Here is a 25,264-nt window from a genome sequence, read left to right as displayed (position 1 = left end):
ATGTCACACACAAGCGTGTGTGTGTGTGTGTTTATTTTTTCCACAGAATTCCAAATCATAATTTTGGTGCAAGGCCATCAATAACCCCATGTGCTTCAGAGAGTAGGTAATCCTTTAGGAGTGGAAACAGAAGACAGATTTGCTTCCAATTGTGAGCTCATTCCTAGGTCACCATTGAAAGCAGAAAGAGAAATGTGCTCCAAAATAAACAACAGTTTGAACTCGAAAGCATTTTTCTTTTAGGGTGCCCAGGTTTGCATGAAGGAATTCCTTCAAATTCTCCTTAACCATTCTGAGGGCTTTTTCAGTGTTCCAGGTCATTACTGGGCATTTCCAGAGAGCACTGTGACTACATACTGACTCTGTGGTACTTCTTGAACAGGAGGGTTAAAAGAAATATGTAACCGGGTCCCTCATAGGACCATGGTTGAAGATCCTCTCAGGGGTGGTGGTGGGGAACAAAACCAGTTGTGAACAATTCAAATAATGAAGACATTGACTTAGTGAACTAAGCAAATCTGAAGGAGTGCCTGACAGTTTAATTTTTCCTAACCTACATTTTGTAGTAACTACCAGCACATAACTTCATGTAGATTTCCATCTGTAGACTTTTGGAATTCCTTTCCAGTTACACGGGACAGTTTCAGGTAGGATGCATAAAAGTGGTTATTGAAAACTCTAAATTAGTTACCCTTAAAGAAAGCAAATCAGCTGTGAGCAGAGGGTTTTGCTCCTACTCCTTTTGTATTTGCACTGTATTGCTCACCTAATTCATTACAAACATCTTTTGTACATGTCAGAGTGCTTTACACTTAGTCAGAAAATCTAAATATGTAGCCATGACATGGTATTTCATCCAGTGTCCTTCCATTCCCTGAAAACACCCATCATGACCTACCAGAACAGTTACTTGTGCTGCCAAATTCATTGCTGTTCCCTGTCTGGAGTTTATACGTCTGTCTTCTACCATTGACAGATTTGTAGAGTGGCTCTTACTTGAATATTTTGTCTTTTACTACCAACAGAAAAAGAGCATTTTCTTGTGAAGGCCACACATGTGAGGAGTACCATGTTGTGTGGTACAAGATGAGGACTTCCTGGGGGGACTGCTTACCAGAATGAGGGATTTCTGTGGCAGAGGAAATCCTGGACCAAAAAGATAGTCTATTTTCCAATCACTCAACTTGCATTCAAAGGCATAATTGCCTTTCTGAAATGCACGTCAGCAACTAGTAAGAAATGAGTTGCTTCTGATGTCACGGCAGCTGACAGTTGGAAATACAAGGAGATAATGCCTCTGTCACAGTGCCATGGACTAATCGGATCTCTCAAATTATCTCCTGTGTAACAGAACAACTTGCTCTGTCAATTAAGCTTCATTTTATGATCTCTTTAGGAAAGCAAGCAAGCAAACAAACATGACAACAAGAGCTTTAATCCCCTTTGTACAGATTGTTCTAGCATGTGAATTCCCTAATTTATCACTTAGCTCATGAGGTCTCTAACTCACAAATTCTCTAATTCATAGAATCATAGAATGGCTTGGCTTGGAAGGGACCTTAAAGGTCACTTAGTTCCAACCCTAATGCCATGGGCAGGGATACCACCCACTATGTTAGGTTGTCCAGGGCGTCATCCAACCTGGCCCTGAACATCTTCAGGGATGAGGCATCCATAACTTCTCCCGGCAATCTGTTCCAGTGCCTCACCAACCTCCGAGTGAAGAATTTCCTCCTAACTTCTAATCTAACTCTCCCCTCTTTTACTTTAAAACTATTCCACTTTGTCCTATCATTATCTGCCTGAGCAAAAATTTGTTCTTCTTATTTTTTAAAAACTCCCTTTAAAGTATTGAAAAGCTGCAATGAGGTCTCTCCAGAGCCTTCTCCAAGCTGAACAGCCCCATCTCTCTCAGCCTTTCTTCATGGCAGAGGTGCTCCAGCCCTCTGATCATCTTTGTGGCCCTCCTCAGGACCCACTTTAACAGCTCCACATCCTTCTTGTGATGCAGGCCCCAGATGTGGATGCAGCACTCCAGGTGGGGCCTCACAAGGGCAGAGTAGAGGGGCTCTATCAGCTCCCCCAACCTGCTGTCCACTCCTCTGTTGATGCAGCCCAGAAGGCCAACTGCATCCTGGGCACACACATCCCAAGTGCTCACTGCCAGCTCTTGTCAAGCTTTTCATCCACCAGAACCCCCAAGTCCTTCTCTGCAGGGCTGCTCTCAGTGAATTCTCCCAGTCTGTGCTCATGTCTGGGATTGCCCTGACCTGGGTGCAGCACCTTGCACTTAGATTGTTGAACCTCATTAGGTTCACGTGGGCCTACTTCTCAATCTTGTCCAGGTCACTTTGGATGGCATCCCTTCCTTCTGGTGTATCAACTGCACCACTCAGCTTGGTGTCATCTGCCATCTGCTGAGGGTGTACTTGATCCCATTTTCTATGTTGTTGATAAAGATATTGAACAACACACGACCCCTAGCCCTCCTGGTCTGTCATGTCCTGTCTGTGTGTTTCTCCTGCTTTGGCCTAATGTTGGTGCTCCCAGCATACACCAGGCATTAGCACGAACTGTGTTAGCCAAAACCTGACCAGGAACTAAGTGGAGTCACACACTGCATGACGTTACTTGCTTTATGGGGAGGCAAACCAAGTGACTGGACAAAGTCAGATATCCCCAGTGGAGGAGTCTGATGCAAAAAATACCAGACTTATCTGCAATGATCAGCACTTGATAAGGGCTGATAAGGAGATATCCTTGATAAGGAGAGTAATTAGACACCAGGATTCACCCCTGAACAAACACAGACAGTGGATGCGATGGACTGATGTTCCTTTCACTGAAAGGACAGAGGATGGGAAGGAATCAACAGACCTATTAAGTGAAAGTATTTCAACTTGTATATTTAGGTGTTTGAAAACAAAGGCAATCTGCTGCAGTTGGAAAACAGACAATCTTTAACTTGTCTTTAGAGTTGGATGCCGAATTAGGGGACATTTACTTTCAAAAAAGAATGGAGGTTTTATATGGCAACTCTTTATTTATTTGTCATGGCTTTACAAAATAGGCTTTGCTGATTTTATTATTTTTTTTCAAGTTGATTTATTTTCCGCATATTTGAATGAACATGCTTTAGCATTTGATAAGAAAAGTTGCTTTTCATTTAAAATATCACCTACTCTTAGTTAAATCAAAACGTGTGAGTTTGAAACGATGGATAAAATGAACATGCCAATGAATAAGAAAAGTTATTCATGCATTTATGTTTCAGAAACCTTTGTGTCATGTTACCCCTTGATTCATGCTCAGATTTGTCCTGTTTAGGCAAAAGTATGCTTATGGGGTTGAAAGCTGTGTCCATTGGGGGCCGACTTCCTTCCTCCCAAGTGGAAGCACAGGAAACTTGTCTTAAATGCATTTCCTCCCATCCATTCATCTGCCTTGGAAACAAGGGGTGGCCTCCATCCAGCTCATTCAGTGATCTGCTCTCAAAGGTCTTTTAAAATATGCTGTCAAATAAACAGATTATTTAACTCCTGCTAATCAAATCAAATAGCCCATAACTATCAAAAAAAAAAAAATAAAAGAAAAGAAAATGCAGAGAGGCTTCCTCACACAGTGATTTCTCCATTCCCAGCTCTCTAACTGTACCCACCATCAAAATATATGGCAATGTAAGTATTACCTCATATTTTCTTTATGAGAATATAATTGCAGTGATGAAGATTAATAAACAAAATAATACAGTTATGGGGCAGAAATATACCTTAAATGTCCATGGGCTTTAAATAGCTAAGCCAAAGGTGATGGGAACAAACTTTTCAGCAGAAGTGTATCTACCTGACTACCACTACCAGAGCTCAGACACAGTTATAATACCAAAGATTTCAGAGAGAGTAGATCTGCTGAGACCTTCCAGATGCTCCCCCTCTAAAGAAAGGCTTTGTAAGTAATTTCTTGGTTTGTGACTCCCCTGGTAGGGACTCCTTGTACTCCCAGAAAGAGAATGGCTTGTCCTTTCATCCACTGCTGGGCAGGAGAGACATGTCACTGGTGTGGGGTATGTTTTGGAGTGGTTGAAGTCCCCTGTGAGGACTAGGGCTTGTGAACATGAGGCTGCTCTGATCTGTCTGTAGAGAACTTCATCTGCTTGGTCTTCCTGATCAGGTGGCCTGTAACAGACCCCCATTATAACATCACCTGTCCCTGCCCTCCCTTTTGTCCTGACCCTTAAGCTCTCTGTCAGCTCCTCATCCTTCCCCAGGCAGAGCTCCAGGCACTCTGGCTGCTGACTGACATAAGAGGGCGATGATTCCTCCTTGTCTCTCCTGTTGTTCTTCCCAATATTATGTGTAATACTTAAATAGAGTTTTCTCTTTAAAATAGAATATTTAGAATGGACAGAATGGAATATTGGGAATATTGGGAATATTGGGAATATTTGAAGGGAAGGGAAGGGAAATTTGGAATGGATGTATTAGTAGCATATTAGAATTAAACTCCTGCCAAGGCTGTCAGATTTGTGTGAAAGTGATGTTGATTTTTTAAAATCACATTTTTTACTAGCTATAATATTTGTTTGCATCATTGAATACATGCTTGCAGCAAATATGCTGCATGCCAAAAGGAGGTATGCCGTCTGAAGAAAGTGTCATGCATCCTGGTTTTCAGGTCATAGAGAAAATTAACACTACATTTCCATGGAAATAAGTACTGTCTGATGAGTGATAGGTTTCTAATATACTGGAGTTAAACTTTGAAGGTTTTAGATGCTTTTCTAAAGATACAGATATTCCTTAGTAGGATTTTAAAAGTGCCTGGACATGTATCAATGATCATTTCTCTAAAAGAAATTTCCGATTGGGATCCCACTATTTCTGTCTCTTTGGGTGATAAAATAAATAAATAATAATCCATAAAATCTGAATTGACTGGCTTTCTTCATAAAAGATGTCAAAATATTGTAATAGGCAAAAGACCGTGTGTCTCTGTCTCAAAATTTCCTACCGTCTGTGGATGGCAGAGTGAAATTGTGAGTTGAAAATTATTTTTATCCTTATTTTATTTATTCTAGTCTGTGTTAAAAACCTTGTTTTTTAAAAAGGACTAAGACACTTGGAAACTCGGTCTCCCAGAAATTTAATGTCATTTCAGCTCCTAGGGCCTAAAGGAATTAGGAAAGTAAGATGTGGTGCTCTAAATTTTTCCTTCAAATCATTGATTTAGATATCTTATGATACTACAGAATTTTTAGACATTTAATTGGGGAAGAAAGTTCGTTGGAATAGTCTAGCTGGATATACCACATGCTTCATTGTCTCTTCTTTGAGAGCGTTCTTACATAGAGCGTAAGAAACACTTTGTAGTGCGTTGCCAAATCTTGCTTAAAGGCGGCTATAGGCTGTTCCCTGAAGGACCCTGGCTCTGTTTTGTATGAAGCTACTAATGAGCTAATGTGTTGTTACTGCCTGGGGAAGCTGATATATACACCCTGACGTGGCATTCAGCTGAATGACAATGGGGACTGAAGCCTGCTTTATTGCCTTGACTGAAGTTTATTTTTCAGAAAGGAGGCATGCACATAATGGAGATGCTAATCTACTGTACTTCTGATCTCCCATGAATGACTTTATTGCTATAGACAACTATTTGTGCCTGTTAATCCTTGCCTGTGCCCAAATAACGGCTGGCTTCAGCTAGAATGGCTTTGGAGGGTGTTAATTATGCAGAGAACTGAATTTGTGATCCTGCCCATTTATCCAATGAGGAGGCGGATTATGTTCATTAGAGAGAATGCACCTGCAATAGTAGATGGAAATGATCATCAGTCACCAGGCAAATTTATTTCTAATTATCATAATCAGAGCAGCAAGTTTTAATTTCGTATTAATTCTCAGGAAAAAAATATTCTCAAAAAAAAAAAAAAGCTAGATCATGCAAATATTACTGACTCCTTCTTCTTCTTTCATTTCACCTTAGGATGAACTGAGAATATTTGCTTGACATCGTAGGCTCTTGGTGAGACAACAAATATGTACAGGGGACAGAAAAACTTGAGAGAAAAGAAAAAGACAGTTCTACTGCATTTTTTTTCACCTTTTTTTTGTTTGTTTGTTTCTTGCTTCCTCATTCCAAAATTTTACAATCAAAATCATTGAAGTGCAGGGATTGTTAATTTGATTTTTAATTAACCAAAGAAAAATAAAGCTTCTTATGAAGAGTGCGATGCGAGATTACTGAGGAAAGCGACAGTCATTCACATCCCTACTAGGGTGCTGCTATTGTGCTCGTGTTCCCTGCAATGCCCCACAGGACAGGACCACAGCCTGGGGAAGGACCACAGCACTGGCTGCTTAGGCCATTCAATAACTGCATTATACAAGCTCCTTTAGGAAGTAATTATGCTCCATCTGAAAGTAGGTCAGTGTTTCACCCATTTCTCCTGGCTACAAGACTGTTCCAGAACCCGTACTTAAGCTTCTTCTGAAAGCTTTGTTTATTCATGAATTGTTCAAGCTCATGGGGCCAAGACTGTCCTTTAGTTTAAGTAATTCTTTCCTTTCCCCTTAATCCCCCAAATTGGCTCACACAGATCAGTCCTCTTTCTCCTTTTTCTGTGCTGGACAAACCAAGTGTTTATCTTCCCTTCACAGGGGATGCATGCTTTCATTTAGTTAATCACTCCAGAGCACACGTGACCAGAGCTATATAGTGCAGTTTTGATGTGATTTCACCAGCACCTTCACAATGCTGTTGCTCTTTCTCTCTCATTGAAATCTGGCGAAGAAAGAAAGGTTGAAAATTCCCCAACATTTTTAAAGGATATCAACCAGTTCCTTACATTCTAAGGAATTGTAGAAATGTATATTTCTACATTATTGAAAATTAATTGTATAAAATGAAACAGGAATGGTTCTGATCAGACCTGTGTTAACAGATGAACCATTTCCATTCTAAGGAGTTTAATATTTATTTTATTTTCAGTTTTACCCATCATTTATTCAGTGCCAATAGTTGGAAGGCAAGTTTTGCTTACTGATTCTGCAGTGCTCCAACAGCAGCAGTAACTGGAATGAATTCAGCAGCTCTGCTGAATTAAGGTAGTTGCACAATAACAGTCAAGAACATAGCAAGATGAAGAATGAATTTTAGGTTTGCAGCCGAGCTTAAAAAAAAAAAAGGAAAAAGGGAAAAAAAAAGAAAAAAGACAAACAGATCCCAAATTAACATATTTTCTTTTTCAATTTATGTTTAAATAAAAGATAAGTTTCATTAAAATAAAAATCTCAGTTGAATCCAGAACACTTTGTTTATGCAAAAAGCAACCTCTATTGCTTCATTCTTGGGCTAAGTTTTTAAGATATTATTTTCCACTCATTCTTCTCCTAAGAGCTGAGGTAGATTTTTTAGGTAGATTTTTAACTGGACCTTGATAATGAATTTTAAAGGCATTTTAAATGGACAGCAACAACAAAATGACAAAAATAAAAAAAAATAATAAAAATCTGTGTTTAAAAAAGTGAAAAAAAACAACTATTTGTGAAGGAAAATTTTGCATTTAAAAATTTTCAAAGTGAAAATCTTGGATATTTTCTAAATCATTCTCTTTGGGATTAAAAGTGTGTAATCAATTGCTCACCTCTAATGAGGGCAGAGTAAAGCAATCAAAGGTAATGAGATTCTTCTGCACCTGACTTCTGGCATTTATTTCCCTGCTGTACCAGGATCTCTGTAGCTGGAGATGTTTGTGCATGTGCTTATGAAGTACTGAGGCTGCTTTTTTGCCCAGTGGGGGACACCTGGTGTGCATGGGAAAAAAAATCATATTTTCATAAGTGAAATGATTTCTCTGAAGGACAGAGCTGTTCTTTAAAGACTGTAATAATTAACGAACAAACTCTAATGTGCTAAGAGAGCTAACAGAGGTTCTCTCAAACTTTGGTAAATTTGTGGTCTTTAAATGAACCATAAAAATATTTGGAGGGGTCTGATAGGAAATCAGCTAGAACATTGTCTGGAAGATTATTTTCTATGTATTTCTTTCAGGAAAAAAAAAAGAGCAAACAACAACAACAACAAAGAAAACACCAGACTTTGTTAACAGTCTTGCAATGGCTGTGAGGAAAAAAAAAACTGTTAAAAAATGCTGTTTTCTGTTTGGCTCTTTGGTGCTCATCGATACAGGTTTTATGAAAACTGCTCAATCAGTGTGTAAGTCAGGTTCAATGGGTATCTGAATGAATGGATTATGAACACAGACTTTGTGTAAAAATAGAAAACATAGCCAGATATGACATATAATTGCAGTTATTACTATTCAAAAGAGGTTTAAAACTACATTATTTGCTCTGGTATATCCTTTTTTCTCATGGAGTCATCCATCTCAGATGAGGCTTGAAAATAAATCAAACTTTATTTCTCAACCATTTGTAACATTTTTTCTTTTTAAACCCTCTTGCATTTTGTTCCCCTCTTTCCTTATGTACTGAATCAAAGCCTCAGGAGCCATGGACTTCTAGTCTGCTGTTTAGTCCTCTGTTGTTTTACCAGAGGCATTGCAACACAGGAAACTTTTCATAAGTTTAAAACTTCATATCTCCAAGCATGATACTGAAATACTTGTTAAAGGTTCCCTTGCAACTTCCATTTGTCTTCCAAGAAAGCATACATTTTCCATCATAAACTTTAACACAAAACAGACCATTACTGAACGGAAATGACAGAGAAACTAAAATCAAAATCAAATATGACTAAGACCATTTTGGACTTGCCCCTTGATGGGGCAAAGGACACATTGAATTAAAGAAAGCTTTGGCTGGCCGCTTTCAAAATACAAGCCCTAATCAACCCTGGAATGAGCGACTGAAAGTAATGAGATGCACATTCAGTACGATGATGATCATATGGTCTATGGTGATTCTTCTGTGGTCGTCAATGCTTTCTTTTAAACTTTTACATCGCACTATAACTTACTGATAGAATAAGTCCATTCAAAGGGAGTACGAATAGTTAATCTAGAAGAAAAAGATCCAGTCCCATTGATCTTACTGCTCTGAAGTTTTATTATAAGTGGGTGAGTGTGCCTCAGTTTAAAAACATTGTTCTTCAGTAAAACTACTCAACAGATCAAAACTAAAATTGGCTTTGATCAAGCAAAGAAGGAACCATCCAACTCCTAGAGTTACCCTGCTAATGTTAAGTACTAGCAAAAGATTCCACTCCTGTAGATCTTTTGGTGACATGGCTGTTGCAATTAACTATAATTAATTCTGATTTCCTTCTTAGCAAGAGAAATCCTACACTTAAACCACTCCTTTGGTAAGACAGATGTCAAAGAGAACAAAAAATTGCTTCATGCTGACCCCAGTCTATAAAAGAGCACGATCCCAGCAGTAACAAGATGACGCAGATAGAGAGAGCATAAATAAATTCATAGTGCATTTACAGTGCCTACTTTACCAATAGACAGGAGGACTTTCTTTTCCAAGGCTGTCAGTGGAACAACCTCCTAAATGTTACATTCATCTCAATGATTTCCCTCATTACACAATTAACTCTGAAAAATACGTTCCATCATTCCATTTATCTCTGTCTTAGCATATGAATAAAACCTCAGAACCACTGAGGCATTATGACTCCATTCCTTTGCATAACCCCACATTGACTGATGCTCACCAAAGTCAGCACTCACACCGCTGGGCTGGCAGCACTTCGAACATTTCACTGTTTATATAATAACAGGTCACTAACTGTATGATATTTATATTCCCCCTACCCCCCGTATTGCAAAGTGAGCAATCTAGCTGTCATCTGAAAGTGGAAGGGTGCAGGATTCATAGCTGTTATACAGCCTGACCTCTGACTGAACACAGGATAAATCTTAATTGTCATTCTTTGGCAACTCACCCCAGAAGCCTCAAAGACTACGTAACTCTGATTGGGAAAATTGGGGCATTTATACTTTTTGCTCTTTTACAACTCTCCAAAAATGTTAGTACATTATTTGGGTCTGTATTATCTTTTCTAATGCTCCTATTAGAAATATCTTTTGGTAAACCTATCCTCTAGTTAAGATGCTATTTGTTAACTTTCACTACATATGTGTAAATCTGCTTTAAAAATAGAAGCCCTTAGCAACTGAATCATTTTATTTTCCGTACTACCCCATTCCAATTTATAATAATGCACAAAGTATCATTAAGTGTCAGAAGAAGCCAGCCATAGTTTAACAGCTGTGAGCTTATTGTGCATTTAATTCCTGAAGCAATAAGCTAGAAGCTACTTTTTTTCTCCATCATAACAAATAGCTACAGAAGCATGGTAAGGTACAGTGGCAAATCTAAATACTGTTTTTGAGGGAACGTGGGTTTGAAAGATAAACCCATGCAGAGGTTGGAAAGCAGTGTGTGCGATCAGTTAGTTCCAAGGGCAACAAAAGTTTATTTAGTCTAGAGCAGATATTTCTGATATTTCAGAAAAACAAAAAAAGGTGACTGATGTCTATTACTAGCAGACAGATCCACTCAGACTTGTTGAAATCCTGGGAGGTTCTGATTCCCTTGAAGAAAGTAACTGAAGCTGCATCCAGCATATAATTCTAAAACTATCTATTACAGTCTTTTTGAGCAGAACTGAAATGAAGACAAAGCTTCCAAATATAAGCCTAAGAGTATTCAGAACTAATCAGAGAAACTAAGGAGCTGACAGACATGTCAGCATCTTCTGAAGTATTACAAGATATCTAATCATCAGAGGGCTAAGCCTATCAGTGACTTCTGCTGAGAATCCAGTTCTGGCACTTGCTTTCTATTTCTCTTCTTGTTTTTGCTCCTTATTGTCATGAATGACTACTCATGTTCAGCTACTGTGGTGCCCCTTTACTGGTCTTTGTGGGAACTCATCCTGGATTTCTTATTTTTTCACACTGTCAAAAAACAACAACAACAAACAAACAAACAAAAAACAGAATAACACAAAAAAAACACAACAGCATCTTTGTTTGCAACTGTGACAGCTCTACCGCCTACTCCATCACACAGAATCCCAGCCTCTCAGACCAGATTATTTTCCTTTCTCCTACCCAGCACCAGTTTTTATTGCAACAACACATTTAAAATCTGTTCCTTTCTTTTCGCCTTTAGAATATAAACTTTGACGTTCTCTTGTCAAACTGTCTCTTGGCTACCCAAATTATTTCCTTTCTCAGTGACTTAAATGCTAGTATTTACTGGGAACAGCAACAGTAGAAGTAACTGACACCCTGGTCTGAGTTTGGGTCATCAAACTGTGAGATACGACAAAACGTCAAGTCTTGTCTGAAGGAGCTTGATTCTAAGAGTTCAGCAAAGGAGAAAATGTAGTAAAAACTACAGGGAGTAGGTGGAAGCAAAGATGCAATTAGATTGTGACGTTACATTAAAAGCAGTAATCTCAGAAATACTCTCCAAAGTACAAAGAAGAACCTTAATCTTATAATTAAATCGTATTTGAAGACTGATGAATTAGGAAACTTTTATGGGAAGTTCTACTGAGGAAAGTGCTGAATTGCCCCAAGTGAAAGTTGGAGATATCAGCATACAAGCTGCAATCACCAACAGGGTTGAAATGGGAAAGTATGACCTTAAACCACATAAAATAAGGAAAACTAGACATAGACTAAGACTGTTCTGTTTGGTGCTGAATAAACACAACAATCAAAAAAAAAGGTATCTTGATGCTGCATGAGTATGCCAATAAGCAAATTTTTAAAGCCACAAGGTCATGCTTTGGAGAGCATAACAGCAATAAAAGATAGAGAGAACACCCAATATGCCAGTTTCTAGGGAAACCCAGTCTGTCCCACTGGTGTCTTAAGCTGTCAACAGGTACACTACAAATACACACAAATCATGTGGATACCATGTTTTATATGTTGCCTTTCACTGTCAAAGGGAAAAGTGAAATCACAATGAGGCTCCCCATCATGAATGAGGGGCATTGAAGTAGCCTGCACATGCCCTGGCAGTTCCACATGACATCATAGGATAGTTCAAGATGGATTTCATGTTGACGTAAACCACTGTTTAATTTCAGGAGTAGAGGTATCAAACAGCTCTAAGACTTGCTTCATGGATGTGAAAAGAAATGTTTACTTTTTCAGGCAATTACTTAACTTTCCCAATTATCCAGAAAAATGACCTCATTGTAGCATGTAAATGTGCATTGGAGACTCTGTATGTAAGTCACAAAAATACAGCTTTTAAAAATAGATATGGAACAGGACTGAAATACCTGAGCCCTGGAAATAGGCAGTATGTATGCAGCAAAACTGAAGTGATCTTCTCCACTGTCGTTACCACCCAAGCTTTACTGAACATTTACAGAAATAAGAATATCTTCTGAAGTATTTATAATGCTATCTACCTTATTTGCATGTAGTCAGTCATGGGATGACAAAGATCAAGCTTTCACATTGTGTAAAATACAAATCTATAATTCTAAACTTCTAAACCCTTAGATAGCTCTCACTATCCACATTGTGCTGGCACTTTGCTCTGCGTTACCTTACCACCACACAGATGTTGCCAAGGGTTGTGGGATGGGACATCATCAAACTACAAAATCTAGGCTATCTCCTCTCTTAGCATCTAAGCTGAACATAGAGAAATAAACCAGATATTTCATTAATTCCATTTACCTTTAAAACTTTTGTTTTAAAAACCAAAAAAACGTGTAGGCTGTATCTGGTCATTCCTCGCTGCCAGTTTAGCAAGAAGGCAGATTTTGTAATATTCTCTAATCAAAAGATACTTTGGTGTCTCATACATTGTTCAAAAGGTTTGACAGAGTTTCTGCATGTACCAAGAAAATCAAGGTCAAGAAATTGGCAAAAATTAAATTACCTAAATTACAAATTACCTAAAATTTTGTCCTTGCTTGCAACCTTCAATCCTCCATTCAGCAGTCCTTTCTTGTAAGTCCTGCAGGTTGAATCTATTCCAACTGGGAAAGAAAAAGGCAAAGGCTTGAAGACCACCAGTGATGCCAACTACAAATTGCTTCTCACACTCTTCAGCAGCCTAAAAAAAGCCATGAAGGCACATGCACGAGCAATATGTGTATGTGAAAAAAATGATTATGTTCCATGAGACATTGCATACATTTTCCCAAATAAAATAGTACAGTGGAGGCTGAAGGGATAAATTCATGGGTGGCTCTGAAAAGTATGATGCAAAGACAAGCTTTCCCTACTGCCACCTTCAAATGCCTCTCCGTAAAATATTAAAAGGAAAAATATCATCAAAAGAAGTTTGCATCTAAGGTTTTAAGAGAGCTGGTTAGTATGCACAGTTGTCCCAATAAATTGTTAAATGTGTTTGCAGTGAATTCGTAAATCACTGTGTGAGGCATTGAAATAACTGGCACTACTGTTTTGGCTCAGTTACCAGTTTTACATCAGGGACTTATTTTCCAGTTTTTTCCTCTAAGTTGTTGTAATCATTTGCTGCAGTTGAATCTAAATTGAATGGCATGCACAATAAATATGCTCCCTCACTGAGATCATGCAAGCACTATAAAACGTAAAAGAAAACAGTGGAAGGCATTGAAGTGGTTCACACTGTGACCTTTTATAAACCAAGAAGAGAAAAACAACAGAAAAACAAATTTTGTCAGATTTATCTGCTCCTTTTGGCTTAATAACAGAGAGTGCATTTGCTTGTCTTGCGAGGACATGTGGGGCACAGGAAAAAAACACTACCTGAGCAGAGAAGAAACCCCAGGTCAGATCCCTCTTTCATCCACTCACAGATGCAATCCAACTGGGGTTTTATTTATTTATTTATAAATCTTGTATCTGAAGCGATGACCTTTTCATAAAAGAAGTCACTGGAATGAGCAGACACTGACTTGCAAAGTAAGCAACATATTTGGAGCTGAAAGACCCATTCTGTACCTCACCAGCACTCCTGTCTGTCACAGCTTTGTTATTGCTTGATCTTATGCCATGTAAAATCCACAAATCATCAGAAAGCAAAATAGCTACACATGCCAGAAGAGACATTAGCATCTCTCAGTCTCCTCCAAATGTAAACACTTACAAATCAAAATCTGGTCTTACAAAGTGCCCTTATCAGTGTTTAAAAACAATCAGGATCCTATAACACAGGGTTATCTGCTCTTGGTTGATTTTGGTTCTTGTATTGACAACAAATGCACTGAGCAGGATAGGGAAAAGTGAGCTGGATTTGCCCAGAATACAGAAGAACCATTTTCTCACCCCAAACACACCCCCTGCACGCAGAGCCTCCACAACAAAAGTGCCATGCCATGCTGTGGAGCATGGATTATTCTGTCTTCTGGTTGTTTATTCATCTGGTTGAGTTAGACTACAAGTTCTAAAGGGCAGGCAAACTTTTTGGTAAGCTTCAAAGTAAAGCTAATGCAAAGTGACAAGACTTTGATTGCTGTACTGGTAATACATTAGCAAAAGGCCAGTTCTTCACATTTCTTACCTTCTACAATCATGCTTCAGATGAAAAAAAAAAAAGAAAAGAAACAATAAGTAAATAAATAAATAAATAATCAACAATAAGTGAAAATCACCTTTTCATAACATTATGCAGTGTTTTGACAGCAGTTTTCTAAAACATACATCATATGTGCAGCTCCAAGATCACTATTTTTAAAATGCAAAATTATGTACATTAAGTGACTGAAAATATATGAATGAGTTATACATATTTATACATACACATTCATATACATGCACAAACATACTTGGAGAACATGACTGATACTTTCAGATGCGTGTTAAGGAATATTGCAATCATTTACTGCTTTGCAGTGGAAATAAACTCTTTGTTAATGATGTTTTTTCTTTTGAAAAACAGGAACTAAAATATTAAGCTCTGCTGCTTGTATTTGGATTTCTCTCTTTTAGAGTCTATACTATTCCCAATTTTATTTTCCAAAGGAAAACTCAACTACTGGAAGTAAATAGCTGGAAATCTGTTTCTCTCACTCTATTACCAGGATTTTTTATTTTTTATACATATTGGATTGTAATTCTGTTAAAATGAATTCAGATTCAAAGAAAAAATTAGGTTGGAAGGGACCTCAGGAGGCCACCTAGTCCAAACTCTTTGGAGCAGTGCCAGCTTCAGAGTAAGACCAAGTTGTTTGAGGTCTGCTCCAGCTGAGGTTTTCAAAAAACTTGGAGGTTTTCAAGCCACCTTGGGTGCCTCACCACCCTCTGAGCGAAGTATTTCTTCCTCATCTCTAATATAAATCTACCCTCTTTTAGTTTAAAACCATTCCCCCTTGTCCTGTCATTATCTGTCCAAGTAAAAAGTCACTCTCTGTCTTTTTTATAGGCCCCTTTAGAGTACTGAAAAGCTGCAACGAGGTCTCCCCAGAGCTCTCTCTTCTCCAAGATGAACAGCCCCAGCTCTCTCAGCCTTTCTTCACACGAGAGGTGCTCCAGCCCTCTGATCATCTTTGTGGCCCTCCTCAGGACCCACTCTAACAGCTCCACATCCTTCTTATGATGCAGGCCCCAGACCTGGATGCAGGACTCCGAGTGGCAGAGCAGTGGTGAACAATCACCTCCCTCGACATGCTGGCCACCCCTCTGTTGACGCAGCTCAAGATGCAGTTGGCCTCCTGAGATGCAGGTGCGTGCTCCTGACTCATGCTGAGCTTTTTGTCTACCAGAACCCCCAAGTCGTTGTTTGCAGGGCTGCTCTCAGTGAGTTCTTCTCCCAGTCACAGCCCAAGGAAATGTACCTGCTGGCCATGTAGCACTGCCAAAGTCCTAGCAACCTTGACAACTTGAAGAGTTCTCACAGAGCTGAGGAACAAAAGTCTGGACAAAGTGGTTAAATATGAACCAGCAAGGAAAATATCATAGCCCTCGGTTGTTCATACCAGGAACCTCCACAGGTGCATGAGGATGTAATAACAACAACAATAACAAACAAACAAACAAAAAATCATCTTCAAGGAGGCACCCAAAACACCAAAGCAAGGGTACATTGCTTTGGTTATGCCCTTTCATAATCTTTCGTAGTCTTTAAGAACAACACCATGGGGGCCAAATGAGTCACACTGAAAATCTTGCGGACTAAGGGCTGAACCAACTGCATACATCTTTTGCACTGAAGTAATTTAGAAAATGGTTATAAATAACCCACATGTTGGTCTTTGGCTTCCTGTAGCCAGTGGCAGTATGAGAAATGACTCCAGGAATAATTCCAGAAAAAAGCCCTGTCCACTTGGTGACAGCCATTCTGCCTTTTGCTTTCACATCACTTTGAGATAAAATAGCTCCTGGTTGGAATATCCCAGTGTACTGAAATGCTACAAGAAATTACAATGCTACTCTATTTCTCCTGCCTTAGGAAAGGAAAACAATCTTAATATTTTCTTCTTAGAGTACCTTTGCATATGCTTTTTTTCAGTGGGTTTGGATGTAGTGTGGAAGAATATTTCCATTCTGCAGACTAACATTGTAGGGACCCTTATCATTTCACATTTTGTGAGCCCCATAGCCTCTGTTCCAGCCCCATTGGCTGAATATTTCATCCATACAGCAAAACTGTAACTTTCTTCATGCCAACATAACATTTCCTAGCATCCTCTGCCCTGGTAAACAACACTTTGAGTATCTTCATTAGTAAATCTATTGGCTGAATTAAATGAACTGCCTAGTCAATAGGAAAAAGTCCAATGGCGACATAGGAAGTCAGGAAACACTGGGCAGATCCAGCAAAAATTACTGGGGGGAAAATCAAATGCCTGTACGGAAAGTGTTGTAATTTAGTTTTATTCCAGGTCTAAAAGTGGAAAAACTTAAAGCTTCATTCTACTTTACAGCGGCGCCGTTCAGGGTCTGCCAATGTTTCCATTATGAACTGCAATTTTCAGGGGTTTATAACTCAGCCATAAAAATTTGCTTTGGGATGAAACTAGAAATAAAAGCTTTCCAGCCAAAAACTAATCCCTCCCCCATCCCCCCCCCCCCCCGTTTTTTTTTTAAAGAAGATAGTTAAATAGAATTTATTTTCAAGCCCATTCAGTTTAAAATAATAATAATAGTAATAACAACTTTGACAGTTTTTGTACTAAGTCAAAACACATTAATTTAGAAGGATCTGGGGTTATACCGGATGACAAACCAAACACATGTCAATACTACTGCACTGCAAGAAGGTAAAAGTCTTTTTGGTTTGTGTTAAAAAATTGAGCATCATTCCTAAGAGACAGGCAGTAGTTACTCTATGAAATTTTGCAATGGCAAGACCTCATCCAGAGCACTCTACCCAATTTGAGCATCATGTGTTAAAAAGGAGTAAGCCGCAGAAGAACAATAAAAATGATACAGACCTACAAAACATGACATATGAGGAAAGACCAAAGAACTTACATTTCAACTAGAAACAGAACAGCAAGGAATAAGTGGTAACAGTTTCCCGATACACAAAAAAATGTACTAAGGAGGATGGTGATGAGATGCTTTCCAGGTTCATTTCATATACAGTAATAAAAATGTAAGTTTATCTGCAAGAAAGAAGTTTTAAGTTACACGTCTGTATTTTATTTTTTTTTCCTAAATACATGGTAGTGAAGTCATACAGTGGAATCAGCCTCATCTTGACCTGGTCATATTACTTAGCAAATATTTCTCTTGAGATTGGATAATCATTTTAAAGCTGGTGGTGAAACATAGCACTCAAATATAGTTCACTCAAATATATACTCCTAAATTGTAAGACCAGCTTAAATATATATCATTTGGTATTTTTTCCCCTTTCCTTTGTATTTCTAGAGTTTTTAGAGAACATGTCCAAAGTTTCCCCACAACTGTAAAGACTGAAAACTGGACCATACTAATAAGCGAAATTCTTGCATAATCACAAGTCTATAGGAGTTACAGCTTTATGAAATACAGCATAAAACCATGAAACTTGAAAAATAAACAAACAAACCCCAAGAGTTTCTAGCTCTGCATGTATCCCATTATATAGTTGTTTTACTTTTAACAATTTATTTAGTACAGAGAAACTAGACAGAACAGTTTCTCTCTCTCTTTTTTTTTTTTTTAGAGCTTGACTTTTGTTTCACTCTGTTATGTTAAATTAATATAATTTCAAAGATCTTTCAGCTAGTAATCTTCCAATCTTGACCTAAAAAATTATTTGGTGTATAACCAAAACTCCAGAATCCTCCCAGATTAATCTACACTGAACAGAATTTTGGAAACAGAATTTGGGAAACGTTTTTTCAGTCTTTTGGTAGAGAATTAGGAGTTTGTTCTCAGATTATTAGCAAGAAATATTTGCTGGCTTCTAGTCCTTTCTGTGGTAGCTTATTACAAAGTCTGTAGTTAATGGCAATCTCAATGCAGTGTAAAAACATTGATTTACAATTTAAAAGATTATGAAGCTTTGAAAAGCTTCTGACTAGGTTTTATATTTGGCAGAAGGATCAGCGGACAAAGCTTTTTATTTTATGCACATCACGTAAATTTTAAATTTTGCTGATTCTTTCCTAAGCAGAAGCTTATCTCCAAGTGGTGGTTGGGGAACATATAACCTTCTGCCCTTCTCAAAGTCTTGTGACATTGTCTAATCCCCCTTTGGCCCCTGTAAGTATTACGTCTTCTCTCAGCTGACGTTACAGGCCCCAGGGTCTTTCCTCTGCAGGTTATTCACTGTCTTTTCTGTCCTCCCTCACCCTCTCCAACCATGTCCCATTGAAGTGAACCATGCCTGTACCTCTGATATTTGCTTCGCAAGTATTGACTGTCAAAATTGAACACTATTCCAGCTCAAAATATTCAGACTGCTTTTGATTAAAGAAACAACACAAAACAAAACAAGCAAACAAACAAAAAACATAAATCCCTGAATTTTCATTAATGACAAAAAAAGAAGGATAATGTCATTTTTTTCCGTTCCCATGCATGCTGCTATGACAGCAACTCACTCAGTACACCTTTGTTTGCACCGCGGGATCCAAACATCCTCAAGACTGTGATGTTTTGTCTCTCCAGGCACGAGCCACGGTTTCCATGTGGAACCACAGGCCTACAAATAAGATTGCAGACAGACTTGGTGCAATCATCTGGCAAAAACATGCCCTAAATTTTTGTGTCACCAAACATGTGAGGATGGAATTTGGATTTACGCAAAACCACACAGATACGTATTACTGCTATGACCTGTTGGCTCTTGGAGGCCAGAAGTAATGCCCTGCACCACTATGAGGAGCATGCAGCCTCCAAGGTGGCCCTGAACCCCTTCACAACAGAGCCTTTTGCCAACAAGTCACCTCTCACCCTTGTGCTGGCTTCCTAGAGGAGGAATGCCCTGCTCTTGGTACTACATGGTAGAAGTACAGCACACGAGACTCAATCCCCAGACTGCTTTACCTCCTCATTCCATCCTCACCAAGTTTTTAACAAAACACCTAATTCCTTTAGCTGTACAGAGCTCTTAATTTTTCGGCACTTGAGGTTCCGTAGACCACATCTCACCTTTAACTAAGAGATTTTCAGGAGAAATAACAAAATGAATCAACACTGTTATAAGCAGTCCTTGGGTGGGTTACAAGTCAAGCTGCTGATGGCTGAGTAAGTTTAATCACCTACAGAATGCAGTAACCTCCCTGAAATAGCCCCAAATGTTATGAAATGGAATTTGTACACAGAAAGCAAGGAAAACAGACCTTTTAATTTACTGGACTGACAGCTACAGTTATGACGATAATGGTGGGTCAGAATGTTCCCGTTACATCAGTGTCTCTATAATTAGCCCCTAGTTTTTGTTTTTGAGAGAGCAAGAACATCCTCCAGCTTGCCACTGGCTGCTACATTAATCACAACACAAGTGCCCCTCTCTGTCTGCCAGCTTCTTGCTACCTTTTCACCTACAGTTTCTCAGGCCTTAGAAATCACCCCACTGGACTGCCTCTTTGACATCCTCTTCTACATGATGTATAATGCAGGAGAGCTGGCTCCTCAGCCGGCTCGGCGTCGAACCCCCAGCAGCTCCACTAACGCCAGCTCCTTGGCTGATGCACATTTGCACAGTTCAGCTGATCCCAAAGGAGCTACACCAGTTTACAGAAGGAACTGGCACAGATAATGCTGCTCTACTCCGTATAGCGTTAACAGGTCCTCTAATTATTTATTGAAAGAACATTTTATTTTTCTGCTGTGCTGTAAAGCCAAGTCCTTTCCAGGTGGTCTCAGTCCAGTGCCTGGAGCTGGATGCTGAGCTATTTTTGAATGCTCGTAAGTCCTGCGTGCCACAGTCAGGTAGTGTTACCAGGTTTGGCTAGCTGGCCAGAAGTTAAAACATGTTCAAAGTTCTGAATGTGATGCTGGGCACAAATACGGGAACACGACTTGCACTGTTTAATGGTCTCAGTAAACCAAAACACAATTTTGGCTACATGAGACATCAGCGCACGCAGATGTTATACATGTAAAGCATTATACCATACTCACTTGTGGTTATAGCACAGGAGGGAGTTGACATAGTAAAATGAGGCCCATCACTCTTAGCACCACTTCAACATTTAAGTACAAAGGGAAGGTTTTAAAGAAATTGCAGTGAGGTAAGTTAAAGTTAAGTGACTAAAGTTAATTACAGTACAGTGATTTCTAAAGCCCACCTTAAAGCAGTGACTGCTATGGAGGAACAATATGCAAAACTCTGACGTGTATCTGTTTCATTACAAGAAGGGAACAACACTGATTTCAAATACTGCTACACAAGTAGTACGTGTATGTATGCAACGAAATGTCTGGTAGGGAAGGATCTATGCTATTACTTCATCTGTATGTGTAATGTAACCTACCGTGTTATCCCATTAAAATTCTGTGGTTGAAAAGGTGATGGCTGAAGCAAAGTGATTGGGAAGCAAAACTTTCTCAATATTGCTTCCTTTCAAAGAACACAGATTGTGATAATTAAGGAAAAAAAAAAGCAGTGCTTTCTGAAAAAGTATTTCTTCAGAAATAGTAATTCCTACAGTAATAATTTAAACATTGGAAAAAAAAATCCTTGCCTTTTATTCAGTTTTTCTCCCTCCTTTTCAATCAGTTTCCACTGGTAAAAAGGAAAGAAATAGAAGGGAAATGGAGACAAAATCCTCAAAGGAATGAAAAAAACTTCATGGATTTTGAAGATAAAGCAAAACTCTTTTCCAGATGGAAAGTGCAGAGAAATGAGAGAATAAAAGCTTTAGTCGAGTAAAATTTTTATGAAAAATAATTAAGAAAAAAAAAAGATTGTTGCACTGAAAAAAGTCCTTTTTTTTTCTTTTTTTTTCTCTCTCTCTGTTTTTTTTTTTTTTCTTTTTTTCCATCAATACTATTTGTAGCATTTCAAAACCTCATACAATAAGGGCAGCCAGCCTGCAAGTCTGGAAGGGAATTCAGCACATTATTGGTGGATGATTTCAACATAGCCACAAGGGGAATGCATTTAAAGATCCATATGTTTGGTTGGCACCAAATCAAGTTCCATTAAATAACACTGTATTCGGCTACACAACAAATTTACTTACCATACATTTCACATGAGAACTAATTTGTTTGATAGGAATATTGCTGATGTTTATATTGGTTTACTGTAATGAAAACAGTATTTTCCAAACTATGAACAAATGCATACCAGTAGTTTTACAGTGGCTTAACCAAAGTACTGGTAGTGCTTCAAGAAGGGAGTTTATACAATACGTATGTTTCTCAGTGCTGCTCATGCCAAATGTAGTATGGGGTTCTGCTATGAAGAGGGAACCTTCTTGTAATACCAGCAGAGCAGACGTGATATGCATGCTCATGGTGGGGATAGCTGCTAACGCCAAATTCAAGAGCTTGCTGTAACCATGTTCAGAAATACCAAACAGGTATGTCTAGTCTTGGTAGAGTGGAAGCACAATACAATCCTCTCCTTCCTCATGAGGCTCTACAGAAATTATGAAGGCACTGTTTTAGCTGAGCATCAACATCCTAAATTTTAGATATGAAACAAAGGCCTTTACATGAAAACACAGAATTCACATACTGTTTCCTATCTGGTCAACAAAGCTGCCAAATATTTTCACATACAGAAAAACACTGGTGATGGAGTTGTGCTATAAAAACAATAGAACATCTTGAGGATTTCACTTAATAATTCCATGTGGTCTGGCATTAATCAATTGGACATCTTCAGAAAAAACATATTTCCTTAGTGGGAAAAAAACAGTTCTTCCAAGAAAGTCACCTTCAGTGTTTCACATGTTTATATTTTTGCTTAGAGAAGCATCATTTAAAGAAAACAATTGAGAAGGAGCCAAGGATGATTTAATGGTGCTCTTACTGAAACCTCTGCAAATTGTCTTTTTTGTCAGCTTTCGATATACAAAATCTGCCTTGGCACTTGTAATCTTAATATCACATTCTTTTCTCTTCACCAGGACAGTTCTGGCTTCTGGTTATGAGTCAGGCTAAATTATAAATACAAACAGAAGCATGGACCACATTGTTTCCAAATAATATGTCAACATATTATTAAAAATACAGGCAGCACCATCCTTCATTTTTGATCTGGTTCATCACTGAGAAAATTATTTAAAATTAGTTCATGGCATTCCACATCATCTTCATATACGCTGCAAGTGATGTCTCAGTATAAAAACCTTTCCCTGTAATGAAAAATCTGCATGGTTTTCTAAATGTAAATCTGACGTACTGTGTCATGGGACCAATTATTCCTCCACAGGCTGCCTGGTCAATAGGACAGGGAATCTACTTATAAACAAGCTTTGTCTTCCTTCCCAAACCAATGGGGAAGGAAAGATGACAGTCCAACAGGCACTTGCAAAACCTAACTAAAAAAATACATAAAAAATGCATAACAAGAAAGGATACCTCCAATTTCCAAACCCTGAGCTCCTCATTGGTTGTTTATTTAGACTGTAAACTTTTCAATACTAGAAAGCATTCATTTTTCTCAAAGGTGCAGGACCAAGGCTTAAGTCAAGATAAGTCTATGGTTAGAACCTGATTTAATTTCTGCGTATTTGGAAAAAAATTATTGATGGCAGTGCTGTTCTCACCCAGAAGGTCATCAGTCAGCCATTACTATTTCCGCGCTGTAAACATAAGGAAGGGAAGCTTAATTTTAAGTATAAATTAAGTTTGCTGCCAGAATGATGCATCACATTAACCTGCAAATTGGTCTACCTTAAACTTCAGGAAAAAGTAAACCTAAAGGAGAGACCTTTCTCGGATATAGGCTTACCTTAACTGGGCTGAAGATTAGCAATTAAAAATTGCTAACTGAAATTAGCATGAAATTCAGCCATGAAAGGGATGGATGGTCGAGCATTCAACCATTCTTACTGCGCTGGAAGTATTAAATCACTGCCTTTGCATTTTTGGCATAGTACCGTGACCAAGATTCATAATTATTTTGGCTGCCCCCCACAAGACCTTGGCTACATTAAGAATTTCACCCTAAACCTTCCAAGCTAAAACAAAACAAACTCCATCTTTGAAGTCAGACTTGCTACTCAGATCCATCAGTGGGAACCATAGGCTCTAAGGCAGCAGAGGTTGTTCACATGCTAGAATACTAGTATTTGGCTGAAACACACTCCAGAGAGGATTTTTAAATTTAAGATCAACTATGACAGCAGGTAAGCCTAGCAGTCTGATTTAGTTCTGTGTAGTTCAAAGGTCATGAACCAGCAGAAGTTGTATTTTATAAATTCCTTACTGTATACATGACAGTAGCATCTCACAGAATCATAGAATATCCCAAGTTGGAAGGGACCCATAAGGATCATCAAGTCCAACTTCTGGATGGACTTGATGGCCTATTTAATTCAAACTACAATACGATGTTTGATGTCTACTGTATATGTTCTGACAAACACCTTCAACTACATCAAGAGAGCACAAGCAATCTATTAACAAATCTTCTGCAGTTTTCTTCTGAGTATCAGTATCAGAGTATTAGATTATTACTCCTTCATGTTGCGTTTAATTTAAAACAATAAGCGCTTTGCAGAATCCTGTGCAACATATCCTCCAACCACAAAATACCGGCCCCATGAAGTAGTGGAAAAGTTGTAAGTGTACTCTGGCCTATTTTGACTGTCTTCACTATGTTTTAAGGCCTAGGTTACAAAGTCTCATTGGCTTTGTTCTCAGGCATCTAACTTCCTCATTGCTAGCAATTCACGATCCAACAATAATGTGTAACACTCAATACACAACTTTTTTTGAGAACCTAAATTAATAAGGAACAAGCAACCTTTGCTTGCATTTTCAAAGGAACCTATGGATTTACAGAAAGAAGCCACAAATAAATAAATAAATAAATAAATAAAAATCATGTGCCTCCACACCAAGGCAGCATCTACAGCCCTCACATACATAACAGAAGAGTGCAATTTCTGTACCTCAAATCACTCACAAAAGCTATCTTAATCACCCTTAGGTAAGCTAAGGTAGTCAGTCAGCTACACCCTGGGGAGTAAGGGGCCTTCCTAGATCCAAACCATAGGCACTGCTAACACTTATTTTTTTTTAAATCCAGAGAAGATTTTTTTAAAAATCTGCCCGAGAGTGGGCAGGTCAGTATCCCACATGCACAAGAGTTTATTCAAACTCAAAGAGTTTATTCAGTAGTCTGAGGCAATATACTCTGTCTCCTCTACTTCAACTGTAACAGTTAACTACTCTCTTAAAAGAGAGATGGAGAATAAGCAGAACTCGTTCGCAGCTACTCACCTAAGCAAAGAAAATCTGTGATACCTTCTCTCTTCCAGTGAATACAATCTTCCACTGAATACAATCAATACTAAACAGATGTTTGATAAATGGACTATATAGGTAACATGTTAAGGCCTGGCACACAGGTGAACATGCACAGATGGGCATGGGAATTAAATCCAGGCATATCACATCTCTAGTTAAAACTAGCCATTGTAATACAGAATGGGGGTGGGGACCCACTGACTTTTCCTTCTGGCTCTCATTTGTAAAGACAAATATTCTCACTCACCACTCTGTACAGGAAAAACACTTGTCTCCCACATTCTGGGTGAGTGCTACTGATCAGCCGGTAACTAAGACATGAACAGGATGCAGTGAAGTCCCATGGCAGAGCACAGAGACACATTTGAGCATGCAATCTGATCCTGAAAATAGAACTGCCAGCTGTTTCTTCTACATAGTGATATCAGATTCCCCCAATGGAAGGGGGTAAAAAAATATTAA

The sequence above is a fragment of the Anser cygnoides genome, chromosome 3 (genome assembly GCF_040182565.1).
Source record: "Anser cygnoides isolate HZ-2024a breed goose chromosome 3, Taihu_goose_T2T_genome, whole genome shotgun sequence".
Lineage (NCBI taxonomy): Eukaryota > Metazoa > Chordata > Aves > Anseriformes > Anatidae > Anser > Anser cygnoides.
This window is presented reverse-complemented; position numbering follows the sequence as displayed.